The sequence below is a fragment of the Oppia nitens genome, unplaced genomic scaffold, assembly GCF_028296485.1.
Source record: "Oppia nitens isolate AA-2021 unplaced genomic scaffold, nextdenovo-longstitch-racon4-pilon3 scaffold60_pilon_pilon_pilon, whole genome shotgun sequence".
Classification (NCBI taxonomy): domain Eukaryota; kingdom Metazoa; phylum Arthropoda; class Arachnida; order Sarcoptiformes; family Oppiidae; genus Oppia; species Oppia nitens.
In genome coordinates this window covers 47,501-60,000 of record NW_026533244.1, presented here as the reverse complement: position 1 = coordinate 60,000, position 12,500 = coordinate 47,501, and the positions used below count along the sequence as shown (strand labels likewise).

The 12,500-nt window shown below is 45.2% G+C and overlaps 2 non-coding genes across 2 annotated transcripts in view; both read right to left on the bottom strand.

The window, feature by feature from the left end:
* The window catches only part of LOC128962004 (large subunit ribosomal RNA), a 3,943-nt gene extending 3,012 nt beyond the window's left edge, over nucleotides 1–931 (bottom strand). The window contains exon 1 of the ribosomal RNA XR_008484629.1: nucleotides 1–931. This exon is cut by the window's left edge and continues 3,012 nt beyond it. This is a non-coding gene — a ribosomal RNA (large subunit ribosomal RNA).
* Nucleotides 932–1,206: 275 nt separating this feature from the next.
* On the bottom strand, nucleotides 1,207–1,361 carry LOC128961995 (5.8S ribosomal RNA). The gene has a single exon (XR_008484621.1). It is a non-coding gene; the product is annotated as a 5.8S ribosomal RNA (ribosomal RNA).
* Between the last annotated feature and the right edge of the window lie 11,139 nt (nucleotides 1,362–12,500).

The window sequence follows — 12,500 nt, the reverse complement described above, 5'->3', positions numbered from 1 at the left end:
CCTTGGTCCGTGTTTCAAGACGGGTCAGGTAGATACCGACCTACTAGCCATCGATTGATCTCAAGCACCGCCAGATACTGACGCCAGCATAGACCGACCATTAAGGCTGTCTTTACGTACAAAGTACACAAAGCGCGACCAAATTGGCACAGTCTCGACGCCTGCACTGACGGCACTCTTTACGGTCAAACCCCACAATGAGTGGAGAAATTGTTACCCAATCAGTACACTGAGTGCGCACCGGATCCACAAACTATAACACTAGCGTACATTCACAAGTGATTGCACCCAGCTATCTGTTCGAGACCCTCGCATACGGGCGCACTAGTCATCTAATTGGTCATGGCTTTAGCATGAGAATCAAGAAATGCACCGCCTATCGACAGCATTGAGTGTCACCGGCATCTGCCCTCCTAAGAGAACCATATACGACACCGGCAACTGCCACCGACAGAACAGTTGAATCTTATTCCCCGCACACTTCGTGGTTCTACCTGTTTACCTACAAACGGTTTCACGTCCTATTGAACTCTCTCTTCAAAGTTCTTTGCAACTTTCCCTCACGGTACTTGTTTGCTATCGGTCTCGCTGTAATATTTAGCCTTAGGTGGAGTTTACCACCTGCTTTAGGCTGCACTCTCAAGCAACCTGACTCTAGTATTCAACAGTTTGCACACAAAGTCCCGTAACGCTATGGGCCTAGCACCCGCTATGGATAAGTCCTTGTCAGAGGAACTTGCATTACCGCGAACTAAGTGCGATGCACTGCTGAATTCACGCTGCATCTCCTGTACGCCTATATGACGACAGGACTTAGCGCTGAGCTCTACCCGTTTCGCTCGCCGTTACTAAGGGTATCCCGTTTGGTTTCTTTTCCACCGCTTATTTATATGCTTAAATTAAGCGGGTAATCTCGCTTGATCTGAGGTCGACAATTGTGTTTAACAATCGGTTAGACATCACCGTTGACTCGTACTAATTACTCCGGCACTGTGCCGTTACATGTCTTAGGCATCGCACACTAACTATTGACCGGCTGAACGTGTAGTGTTCTGCCGTTATTGCCACAGTCGTGTAGCGATAACACGCAACGACACTCGCGCACTGAGTGTACTGTACGGTCTGGCGTAACATTAGTCTGACGAGAGCGCAACAGTATGTTCGGCACTCTCGACACAGACTTTTACTATGTTTTTATTATGTTAACGACCCTCAGACAAACGAAGCCCCGGGAAAGACCCGAGGCTGCAATATGCGTTCGAAAATCAAGTGCTCGGCGTGTCCTGCATTTCACACCGCTTATCGCAGCTAGCTGCGTTCTTCATCGACCAGCAGAACCGAGTGATCCACCGTTTGCAGTTGTACTGCACATTGTGTTTTTATCAATTGTTATCAAAGGCACAAGTTTTTCAACTTAAAGCGCACACACAAGTCAAGTCTTTACGGCATTGCTTACGATCATAGACCGCTCACAATAATTAAGCCTAGCGACAGTCTTTGGGCGCACCCTATGACTATCACTCTGTAGCCCGACTTTGACGCCGATAGCGACAAAGTGCTCACACTTTGACGGTGTGTAGGCATTGCTCAGATTAGACACCTCATGACTTGTCTTGTGTTTTTTGCAGACAAACACCGGTACTAAAGTGTTCATATTCAGTGGTGATCGGTCGCTCTCATACACAACACCTAACAGTTACACTGTTGTTGTTGTTGTTGTGTACCTTGTGATCACCTATGAACGGTTATGTACCGTTTGGGATATGTTTGCCGCTTATCTATCGATTGAGCGACTTTTGCGTTCAACAAATTGCCGTTTGTGTATGAGTTAAACTCTACAACATACGGTAATGATCCTTCCGCAGGTTCACCTACGGAAACCTTGTTACGACTTTTACTTCCTCTAAATGTTCAAGTTTGGGCATCTTTCCGAGCACAGCGCTGCCACTACAAGAGCAGCTGCACCGGCCAGTCCGAAGACCTCACTAAAACATTCAATCGGTAGTAGCGACGGGCGGTGTGTACAAAGGGCAGGGACGTAATCAACGCGAGCTAATGACTCGCGCTTACTGGGAATTCCTCGTTCAAGGGGAATAATTACAATCCCCTATCCCAATCACGAAGAAGGTTCATTGGGTTCCCCACTCTTGACAGAGTAGGTTTTTGAATGCACGCTGATCACTTCAGTGTAGCGCGCGTGCGGCCCCGGACATCTAAGGGCATCACAGACCTGTTATTGCTCTGTTTCGTGCGGTTGAAACACCGCCTGTCCCTCTAAGAAGTGTTGTCGACGTTATAAGTCGGCAATCTATTTAGTAGGCTAGAGTCTCGTTCGTTATCGGAATTAACCAGACAAATCACTCCACCAACTAAGAACGGCCATGCACCACCACCCACTGAATCAAGAAAGAGCTCTCAATCTGTCAATCCTTCCAGTGTCCGGGCCGGGTGAGTTTTCCCGTGTTGAGTCAAATTAAGCCGCAGGCTCCACTCCTGGTGGTGCCCTTCCGTCAATTTCTTTAAGTTTCAGCTTTGCAACCATACTTCCCCTGGAACCGAAAGACTTTGGTTTCCCGGAAGTCCCTCGCCGAGTCATTTAGAGAACTCAGGCGAATTACTGGTCGGCATCGTTTATGGTTAGAACTAGGGCGGTATCTGATCGCCTTCGAACCTCTAACTTTCGTTCTTGATTAATGAAAACATTCTTGACAAATGCTTTCGCTTTAGTTCGTCTTGCGAAGGTCCAAGAATTTCACCTCTAGCTCCGCAATACGAATGTCCCCGTCTGTCCCTATTGATCATTACCTCATGCTCCGAAGACCAACAAAATAGAACCCGAGGTCCTATTCCATTATTCCATGCAACATTATTCGGGCACTGACGCCTGCTTTGAGCACTCTAATTTTTTCAAAGTAAACGTACCGATCGCCTATGACACTCGGTGAAGAGCACCATAGGACAAGGTCGGTAAAGTGTTCAGCCAAACAGTAGCCACTGGCAAGTGGACCGTCTGACTAGGAACTGAGATCCAACTACGAGCTTTTTAACCACAACAACTTTAATATACGCTATTGGAGCTGGAATTACCGCGGCTGCTGGCACCAGACTTGCCCTCCAATAGATCCTCGTTAAGAGTTTTACATTGTTCTCATTCCAATTACGAGGCCTCATAAGAGTCTCGTATTGTTATTTTTCGTCACTACCTCCCCGTTCTGGGATTGGGTAATTTGCACGCCTGCTGCCTTCCTTGGATGTGCTAGCCGTTTCTCAGGCTCGCTCTCCGGAACCGAACCCTCACTTCTCTCTGAGCTTTCAATGAGTACAGTCGCATTGCTATTGCACTCATTTCTCTCAAAATTTTTCTAAGTATTTTTATGCTTACCGCCGTATACCGCCGATCTGGTCAATGGTATTGACCTCCCACCGCTCCTATCGTTACCACATCGCCTTACTGAACACAATTTGGTGTGTCTGAAGAAAATCCGCCGAAAGATTGGCCAAATACAGCCGAAAAAGTCTTTTCAAAACTGCAATTCATTGCGTTTTCAAAGCCTAACAATATTGGAGSCGATATTTACCGCTTTTGGACAACTATACGGAACACTCACCGCTTTCAACACTTTTTCATCGCTATTCTGAACACATTTTTGTGTTGTTCGGAAAGCGAGTGTCTCAGGACTCGGCCCATATCGGCCAAAAACCCTTTAATTACCCAATTATTAATCCGCCATTTTCTTTGTTTAYTTTATTTTTCACTCCAATATGTCTGCCAAAGGAACAACGCCCTYTCTCAACAACAAAAGACGTCACAACTCAACGGACCACTCACCTATGGACGTTATTTACACATCAAAAATCGCACGTACACAAGAGTTTCCAAGTATTCTGGACATAAAGTACGACCCCACGGCAACCGCTCAAGAAATCCAAGAGATYGACAATGAATTGGACACGTGGCTTACAGAATTGAACGCAATAGGACAACCGAAGAAGGATATCATCAGAGGATTCACCAGGCGATACAAGGCTTTGATATACTTAGCCGAAAAAGCCGCCATCGCTGCTGCAGCCGCTGCACATACATCTACCGTTATTGGCAGCCGACTCGGTGACCACGAAGACGCCATAGCGGAAATACAGTCAACACTTAAGAACTTACCGCATATGATTGCCGAAGCACTCCCAAAAGGCATCAATAATGCCTCAATAACAACAACWAAAGTGCCGAAAACACCGAAGACTTTCGCTGACATCGCCGCCAAAAATGCCACAATTGACTATCCAATTGTGATTGAACCGAAGACACACAAGGACAGCGACCAAACCAAATCTGATCTCAACACCGCTATCGACCCGGTTCTAATGGGAATCGGCATTCATCACCGCCGCAAAGGAAAAGACGGCAAAGTCACTGTTGCCCTTAATACAGGCAATGACTTAAAAACACTTAAAGACAAACTAATGGGGACTAAAACATTCACCGACAACTACACCATCCGATCACCGAAGAAACGCAATCCACGCGTTATTGTCCACAATATTCCCAAAGATACCGAAGACAAAGACTTTATTGAAAAAGTCTTCCAACAAAATGCCGCCATCTCAATGAAATACACCGATATAACCGCATTCAAAGCCGACTTCAAACCTATTTTTCACCCAAAACTCCGCGAAAAACAGGAATTCATTTCAATAGTGTTTGACGTCTCTCCAGCGCTTTGCAAAGTGTTACGAAGTCTCGAAAAAATCAAGTTCGGCTGGTACTCATGTTCCGTTGAAGACCACATACTCATTACCCGATGCTACAACTGCTGTGGACTTGGCCACAGAGCTGTACACAAGTCTAACGGAACCGAAAACAAGTGCAAACACACAATTGCGTGTTCACACTGTGCCGGAAACCACGCCTACCGAAACAGCAAAGAAGTCCTCTGTCCACTTGCCAACGACAAGACCAAAGTCTGTTGTGCAAACTGCACTGCAGAAAACAAACGTCTGAACAAAAACAAACACAAGACCGACCACTCCGCCATCTCAAACAACTGTCCGATGCTCTCCGCCTACAAAGAAGCCGAATTCAACAGAACCAACTATGGATGCTAACGCTACAGAAGATCAACGACTCCACAAACTTACCGTCATTCAAGTCAACCTTAACCACTCACACGCCGCCACCGCACAACTCCATCGAATAGCTCAAGAACGGAAATGGGATATACTTCTCATTCAAGAACCCACTGCTCAAGGCTCTCGTGTGGTCGGCTTGCCGACTATGCGAGTCTGCGGCAATAACAAGACCGCTATTGCCGTTAACAATCCAAGTCTATCGCTATACTTCAACGAAAACTTATCCAATGAGCATATAACAACAGCCACCATCTCTACCGCATCCGAATCAATCACTTTTGTCAGCGCTTATCATAAAGGAAAGCCGCGACACAATCAATCAAACAGTGAAGACATACAAAAGCTTCAAAATATACTTACACTACAAAAGACGGCTATTATCGGAATTGACACCAACGCCTATTCACCCGCATGGGGCGCCAATGAAGAAGACCAAAGAGGCGCTGCAGTATCGGACTTCATCGCAACCGAAGATCTAGTATTGCTTAACGACTGCACAACACCAACATATCAACATCAAACAACATCGGCCACCAGTTTCATCGACGTAACACTTGTTACGCAAAACTTGGCCCGAAGATCAACCGATTGGAGAGTACTTGAGGACATAACACTCAGCGATCATATGTACATCCAAATGACATTATGGACTACCGAAAAACCACAAGACATTCGCGCAAACGCTAAGCGCTTCAACACATCAAAGGCTAATTGGACAGAATTTGACGCCAAAATCAACGCAATGAAACCAACATTTGGTCAACTCATTGCCTCCGCAACAACAGCCGAACACATAGAGAAAATAACCGATTATTACTTCACAAACATCGAAGCAATAACTCGGAAAACTATCCCTCTATACAGGCCAACGATATACTCAAACAAGTGGTGGACTTCAACACTTACCACTCTACGACACGAAGCCAACCGACTACGCCGCCGAATGAACAGAGCAAAGACAAACTACGAACAGAAGAAGGAAGACTTCAAGAAAGCCTATCATACGTACCGCATCGAAATGATGAAGTCTAAACACAAGACTTTTCAAGACTTCTGTTCCGTTGACAGTGAACGCGATCCATGGGGAGCCGTATACAAAATGCTTCGAACGAAAAAACAAGTCTACGCACCGCTAAAGTCTATCAAACGACCGGACGGTACTATATGTGGCAACGAAGCCGAGACTTTGGACACACTACTCACGGCATACTTTCCAACGACGGAAGACACCATCTCTGAGAGAGCCATAAGAGAAGACACCCGACGACCACCTAACACATCAATGGACAACGCATTTACCGAAACAGAAGTCAACGCCGCAATCAACCGAATGAAAACCAAAAAATCACCCGGTTTTGACTTAATAACGGCTGAAATACTCAAAAGGATTACAACAACTTTACTTACCGAAATCACAACATACTTCAATCTGTGCTTAACATACGGACACTTTCCAACAAAGTTCAAAACGGCACTCATCAAATTCATCCCAAAAACCTCCGCCGCAACAACCGACACTCACAAAGCCTTCCGACCGATATGCCTCTTACCAACAATAGGCAAAGCTCTAGACTCTCTTCTAATCAAACGAATAGAATGGTTTATGTACACCAACAACAAACTCTCGAACGGACAATTTGGCTTCGTACCGCAACGCTCAACAACCGACGCAATACTTACCGCAACGAACATCGCGACGAAATACAGAAGTAAAGGCTTCAGTGTTCTAGTCATCTCACTGGACATTGAATCTGCCTTTGACTCCGCGAAATGGCCTCACATACTCAACGCGTTGAAAATTAAACGATGTCCTAAAAACCTCTACCGACTGGCCCAAAGTTACTTTACCGACCGCTATGTAATCGCCGAAACGGAAGCAAACTCAATCACCCGACAAGCCACACAAGGCTGTATGCAGGGTTCACCATCCGGCCCTATCTTTTGGAATATACTTTACGACAGTCTACTCAAACTTAAACTACCGAAAGACTGTACACTTCAAGCATACGCTGACGACGCTCTTCTCATCGCATGTGGCGGTAACTCCAAAGTAGCCGCCGAAAGAGCTAACATAGCACTTACCGCAATCAACACTTGGAGTGCTAATATTAACTTACGTTTTAATGCACGAAAAACTCAAGTCCTCGCTATCGGAAAAGGATCGGAATCAACACCGCCGAACTTATACTTAGGTGGCGAACCGCTAACATTTGTTAAACAACTCAAGTACTTGGGCGTAACAATCGATCATCAGATGTCCTACAACGAACACATCAAAAACGTTACAAACAAAGCTTGTGAAGCAATCACCCGATTCTCCCGCGTGGCCCGAAGTGAATGGGGACTTAGCTCCCGAACATTTTCAACAATATGGAAGTGTGCAATAGAACCAGCACTTACCTACGCTACACCGGTCTGGGCCGGCAAAGCCACAGTCGACAAGAACTCCCGACGACTTAAATCTACTCAAAGACTAGCCAACTTACGTATCACCCGCGCATACAAAACGACATCTCATGAAGCGCTATGGACATTAACGGGAATCACGCCAATACAACACCGCATTGAACAACTTACAACCGAGTATTACTTACGTACAGGATTACAACCATCAGAATATGCATACAAACCAAAGTATTTCCAACTCATAACTTACGACACAATTGAGCGACGAACTCCATACTTTTCGTCTGACCACCCGAGTTACCGAATCTACCGAAACACTTACGCAATCAATACCAACACCAAAAGATCCATCGCCGAAGCCGTCGTCCAAGATTGGCAATCTCACTGGGACTCTGCCGATACTGGTCGACTAACACACGCTTTCCTACCGAACATTGCAAACAGAGTAGCACTTAAAGACTTCAAAATTACACACAATATCACACAAGTACTTACGGGCCACGGAGACTTTGGCCAATACTTACATCGCTTCAATTTGCGACCACACCCAAACTGTCCATCCAATGACGGTGTTGACGACGTTACTCACCGACTTCTCCACTGCCGCCGATACGACCATTACCGAAGACAACTTTACCGCACACTAAACAAAAGTCTCACAAACATACGAGAGTTTAGTTGTGTTTTTTCAAACAAACAGCACTTCAATGCTTTTGAAGTGTTTATTCAATCCATACTTACAACCGAAGACCAACTTACCGCCGAACACCAACTGACCGACGAATACCAACGAACCGAAGACCAACCAAACGAAGACCAACGAAGCGAAGAACAACTTACGGAAGACACACAAACCGAAGACCAACTTACCGAAGAGATCCATCCAATCGACAATCGATCCATCGAAGACCATCCAATCGAACAACAACTAATCGAAGACCTACTACGAGACGACTAACTTACCCTACGATCACCRCTACTGCTACCGCTGCGCTACCGATGAAACGAAAGACAACTGCCGACGATATTTTACACTTATGTTTTGTTTACGGAAAAAATTTTTTCCTTTTTCTCGGACAGGTTCCCGTCCGAGTTTTTTACTTTTTCAGTTACTTACAGCACAACTCTTTTGCCCGTTTCGTCTCCACTAAGACTCCTCAGAACGGCTGTTACTCCGTTGACGGGTCTAACTCCTTCGTGCGGGTCTATCTCTTCTGTCAGATGCATTGACTCCAAGACATTCCCGACCGCCCCCTCAGAGTCACGGGATCGAAGCGCAACAGGGATGCATCCCCCGTCGACACTCCGACTTGCCCGTAACCCTTAAGGGATTGGTATGTACGTTATTGACGTACACCACTAAAGTTGGGTTTTAACGCGTTTTCCTTCGCATGCGTTCAATTGGTTTTTAACGCGATTTCCTTCGCAAGCGTTCAAGTGAATCAACGGACATTTCATGTTTCAGATAGCCGATCAACCGATCGTGCCGCAGCACCGACCAATCAACCAAAGCCGACCTTTCAAGTGTCATTATCATCAACCAAACGGACACGGGAAACAWCTACATTTTCTGTCATTATTTTTACTGTTTCCCGTTCCCTCTAATTATTATCTAATTATCGCTAATTATAGACATTAATCATGTATTCTAAAGTAGCACTCATTGTTTAAAGTAATCGCTACTTATTGCTAATTATGTTTTAATTGTTAGCCCTCTTTTTTATGCCTTTGAGCGACAAAAAGAGGGCTATATTTCACTGTACTATTCAATTTTCAAACAATAAAACGAACTTATGGAACCGAACCCTGATTCCCCGTTACCCGTTACAACCATGGTAGGCGCATAACCTACCATCGACAGTTGATAAGGCAGACACTTGAAAGATTCATCGCCGGCACTAAGGCCATACGATTAGCAACAGTTATCCAGAGTCACCACCGTTAGGAGCCCCACAAGGGAACCCCATTGGTCTTGGTCTAATAAATGCACTTCTCCCGTCTCCGGTCGAAGTTTTTGGGCATGTATTAGCTCTAGAATTACCACAGTTATCCATGTAGACAGTCAATATCTAAGGAACCGTAACTGATTTAATGAGCCATTCGCGGTTTCGCCTTAATACGGCATGTACTTAGACATGCATGGCTTAATTTTTGAGACAAGCATATGACTACTGGCAGAATCAACCAGGTAGCTGTTCAGCCAAACACACACAGAACCGAACGGTCCGTGTTGTTGTTGCTGTCGGTGTCCTACACCGACTCACACTGCCTTCAATATAGCGGCCAGTGTTCACATTAACATTGCGTCTGTGTATAGCGCTAGCGTTAGTTTCGCCCGGCGTTATCACACATCCCAAACTGCCGGTCAGTCATCGACTAGACCGTCAACAGTACCGCTATAGCGGTTATCAACTTATTCAATCCGTTAGTTATAGCCAACCTATCGCGGCGCTATTCAAAGTCAGCCTTCGTTCATATTGCTCATGTTTATCGGCACTCTGGTTCCCAGTCAGTGACACGGTTTTACGCGTTTGACTATAGGCGGAAACTCAAGTGGTACCCGAACCGACGCCAGTCATCCCTATCCTGACATGTATTAGAGTTGCCGTAGTTGCGGTCTTAGTGTGCAATCAATCAAGGCGTGCAGTCTGTATTGTCGACCCCCACGTACTAACAGCTGGCTCACTTACACCGCACGGCTCTCTCCCGTTGATAAAGCGAGGAACATGTCTTGCCGTCCCCTCAAAAAGTACGACAATCTGATATTCATCGGCATTACGCCGTTTGAATCACAGAGTTATCGATACTGTGTCACCGACTATCTCTCATTAATCGGTTTGACACCCTATAGTGTGTATAGTCATCGTATAGCATTATACGACTCTCTCAAATGTTATGCAGTGAACACCGCATATAGTGCTTTGACTCGTACTCAACACTACTACTCTCCATATATATACTTTTTTCTTAGTAAGGCACAAGTTGAGATGTGCACTTTGACTACTTGAAAAAACATGACATGTTTAAACAACACTGGAGGCCCGTCGGTAACTTCGGTAACCAAATTGTCACTATATCTTGTTAGGCCTCATTGACTAGATGGTGTCAATACGTTTGGCCACTCACTCTGACCACCGGGGGTCGTGTTATAAGCGTTTTTCCCGAAAACAACATTCCCGAATAACTCTGGCCACGGCCAACCGATCGGGACCGGACCATCATTGTTGTGACCGCCAACTAATGGCCAACAAGTCATATATGTATCACAATATGATTTGACCTCATCTTCGGGTCCAAATGGCCATCCGAAAAATGTCTGTCATGTACTCTCTACGGAGACATGTTTTTCGGCCATTTGGACCCGAAGATGACCATCGATCGGGACCAAACTTTCAAACTATATTCTTGCCACCAATGCGGTTCTAATGACATATGTCACGTCCCGATCGGTGGCCGTTTACCGAAGTAGTGATTTTTCAAAAAAAGTAAACAAAAAAATGTATGTACAGTATATTAGGTGTAACACCAGTATAGCATACATGTAAATGAGAGTAAGTAACGGTAAATCGGTAAGTAGTGGCCACAATGTTATGACCTATCTAGTCAGTACCGCATACCTATATGCTATCTTCTCCCGAAGTTTGGTCCCGATCGGTGACCATCTTCGGGTTCAAATCCCCGAAAAACCTATATTTCCCATACATTAATAACACATACAATACAATGCATTGTTGTAATCACGGGACGGGCCATATTGACCCGAAAACAACAATATAGACAATAATGTCCAACAGACAACTTGTTGGCCATCCAATTACTGTCCATAATATGTTGGTACGGATGTTGTCCGATGTCCGCAACCCGAGTTATACCGACTTGCCCAAAATGTTGGTCCCGCCGAACCGATGGCTGGCCAAGTGTTTTGAGTGGCTGATTAGGTGGCTAACCAATAGCCAATCATTCACTTCCAATCTTGACTTCGGGCGGTTAACCTGTACCGAGTTATCGGCAATTTTTGTTTTCGGCGGAGGCAATCGCTATGTAACTAGTAGTTGATTGGCCTTTACGGCCAAAGTAGCGGCCACAATGTCGAGACATATCTAGTTAGTACCGCACACCTATTTGCAACCTCATATTGAAAATTGATCCCAATCGATGATCATCTTCTGGTCAAAATTACCGAAATACCGATTTCCCCATACATTACTGTACTGTACTATACAGTACACTGTTGTAATCACGGGACGGGCACTTTTGACCAGAAGACATCCATGTGGCCAATTATGTCTTCATATAGCACCTTGGCCATCCGAATAGTGTCCATAATATGGTGGTACGGATGTTGTCCGATGTCCGCCACCCGAAATATAATGGGCCGTCAAAAATTGTTGTTTTGGCGGGAAAATCAATGAATCACTAGATGATGGCCTTTGCGGCCCAGGTAGTGGCCACAATGTCGGGACATATCTAATTAGTATCGCAAACCTATTTACTACCACATATTGAAAATTCATTCCAATCGATGATCATCTTCTGGTCAAAATTACCGAAATACCGTTTCTCCTATACATAATAGAAAATACTGTACATATATCACTAAACGGACCAGTTTGACCCGAAGACATCAATGTGGACAATTATGTCCAATAGACAACTTGTTGGCCATCCGAATACAAAGGATAATATGGTGGAACCATGTCTGTCCGATGTCCGCTTCCCGAGTTATTCCCGCCCGACGGTACCATTTTTTGCCATTCACGGGACGGGCCATTTGGACACGAAGACTTGATTGTACACAGTTATGATCAATATATGAATTGTTGGCCATCCGAATACGAAGAATAATATGATAGAACCATGTCTGTCCGATGTCCGCTACCCGAGTTATTCCCGCCCGAAGGAAATTCTTCGGGAGCTTCTGGCCGGCGAACGGGTCCAAGGCCTGACTTTATTTTTCAATATGAGGA